Here is a 2,604-nt window from a genome sequence, read left to right as displayed (position 1 = left end):
GTATAAATAGAACCACAGATTATATAAATAGAACCACAGACTGTATAAATAGAACCACAGACTGTATAAATAGAACCACAGACTGTATAAATAGAACCACAGATTATATAAATAGAACCACAGACTGTATAGATAGAACCACAGACTGTATAAAGAAACTCAACAGAAGTATAAATGTTCTTCCTGTTTCTCAGGTCATGCAGGTGATTCTTCCTCTGTGGACCCAGCAGGTAACTTCATGTTTCATCAGTCATGTGACCGAGGGAAGACTCGCCGGATTGTCAGATGTTAAATAGAAGTCAGTCACCCCAATCCCAACCAATAACTACAACATAATAAGTGGCTGCAGGACTTTGGAGGATCTTTGATTTATAGATACTTTCCACTGAGCCAGGAGGAGGTTCTCTCATCTCCAGATCCAGATCCTGTGTTCTGCCCAGTGAGCTCCTCAGGAATTATGGTTAACATGCTGCTGCTGTCCAACATGTGACCAGCTGCTGCACCCTGTGAAGATACAAACTCTCAGATTTCAGAATGTCTGCAGAGCTTGGTATGGGGAATGAGAATGTTTGCAGAACATGTTCTGGTTCTAGTATGAACAGAACCACACATGCTGTTTCTGATCAAAACCCATGAACAGACCTGAATCCTGATCACAGCTGTAGTGTTTGAGTTTAATCAGCCTGAAATACTCTAAAAAGGACCAATAGGGGGCGCCATGACAGCTCACCTGGATGAGCAGGTGAAGTCTCCACCACAGTGACATCAGACCAGTTCCAACGTACAGCACGTATTTAGCTCGTTAGTCCTCCTCTGTCCTCCTTCGCCGTTACATCACTGCTATAAAAATATCTTCAGCTGTGACAAACAGCAGACGTCATTTAAAAAGGGGAATCTGGAATCATGTGTTGTTCACGTTGTGGTTCCACAGTGAGACGTCTGTGATCAGATCAGTTCTTCCACCAATGAAACATGTTTGATTCTCAAATTCAGTCAATCAGGAGCTTTAACTTCTGTTTGTTTTCCAGCTGCTGGAGATCCGAGCAGCTCGGCAGATAAACACCAACCCATCAGTAGGTTTCACGTAGCTCAGATCATTTCTGCACTCGAAGGCCTGTGATCTGATTCAGATTCACTCATTTCTTTGTTTAAATCAGTTTAGTTATTAATTTACAGGAAGAGAACAGTGTCCTGCTGCCGCCAGCAATGAAATCGAACTCTAAATAAGATGTTAAACCTTTATGATAAGCTTTGAACTGAGTTCTAATGAAGTGAAATGATGTTTGGGTTTGATCCTCAGATTTCTGATCACACTCATTAATTTATTTTATTTATTTATTTTTAACAATAAACAAAAATCAACCATGAAAATTCTGAAGCTGTTCTGATTCAATGCTGCAGTGTTTCTCTGTCGTGTTTGGTTCTTGTTAGTTTGTGTGTTGAACACTGGAGCAACCTTCAATGTTCTGTTCTCCTCCCAGGTTCTGCAGGTTCTGCAGGTTCTGCAGGTTCTGCAGCAGCTGAACTCTCTGCAGGTCAGACTCAGCCTGCAGGTCAGCCCTCAGTATTATTAACTATATTCCTGTGAATAATAAATCTTATGAATGACATCTGATCACAAATATTCAGAGTGTTTTCAGTGAAACATGTTTTCTTTGTGTTCAGCAGCTGAACTTCCTGCAGTTCCTCCTCACGCAGACACAAACGGTAAAACATCTCAAACATCTCAGCACTCACTTTAACCTGTGCAGGTGAATCAGTCAGAAGCTGCCCTCTGATTGGTCAGATTTGACTAGCTCTGTGCAGGTGAATCGAGTTCATCAGGTAGCAACTGTTTCCATCATCAGTCTGATTATTTTTCCACCTGTCGAGTCACTTTTATTCTGAAGTCTGTGTTTCTACACAACTCCAGACTGATGACAGAAGAACGAAGAAATCGATCAATAGCAGCATCACTGATTGATCAGGCTGATTCCTAAACTGAATAAATGAATGAACAAGCTGTGAATCCTGTGCTTGTGTCTGCAGGTGCTGATGGAGTCGACTCAGAGTCCAACGGTGAAAAACTTTAATCAATACGTGCTGATCAAAAATTCTACCGTGTGTTCCATGAAACCAATCAACCAAGACCTCCATGAAAAACATGCTGATTCAAGAAAATGTATAGATGATTGATTGTTGTTTATTCAGGTAACGGACAGAAGCTCCTGAACGGAGGAGGAGGAGGAGGAGGAGGGGGCGGAGCCGACAGTCAGACAGGTGAGCTGTTAATGATGGTGAAACTGCCAGGTGAGGGGTGACTCCAGGTGTTGATGATCAAGTCATGTCTTCGGTCATGAATGGGACATTAGTCCCGTGATCTGAGCCTACGAAGCCGGATTAGTGGGTTAGAGAGGTGTGTTGAGCTTAAAGCCAGCGTTTTCAGTACCACCAAGGTGGCTCTCTTTTTACCTGCTCGGTCTCCATGGTTGCTGTGGAGCTAGGTCTCCATGGTAACTGATGCTGAGGAGCTGGATCTCCTTAGTAGCTGATGCTGTGGAGCTAGGTCTCCATGGTAACTGATGCTGTGGAGCTATGTCTCCATGGCAACTGATGCTGAGGAGC

At 43.0% G+C, this 2,604-nt stretch overlaps 1 long non-coding RNA gene across 1 annotated transcript in view; it reads left to right on the top strand.

The window, feature by feature from the left end:
- Positions 1–2,604, top strand: part of LOC103370312 (uncharacterized) — a 23,655-nt gene that overhangs the window by 15,355 nt on the left and 5,696 nt on the right. The gene's annotated exons all lie outside the window — the stretch shown is intronic.

This window comes from Stegastes partitus, unplaced genomic scaffold, assembly GCF_000690725.1.
Source record: "Stegastes partitus isolate 25-593 unplaced genomic scaffold, Stegastes_partitus-1.0.2 Scaffold1402, whole genome shotgun sequence".
In the NCBI taxonomy this organism is placed as follows: Eukaryota; Metazoa; Chordata; class Actinopteri; family Pomacentridae; genus Stegastes; species Stegastes partitus.
The sequence above is the reverse complement of the archived record's forward strand: the minus strand, read 5'-3'. Positions and strand labels throughout refer to the sequence as shown.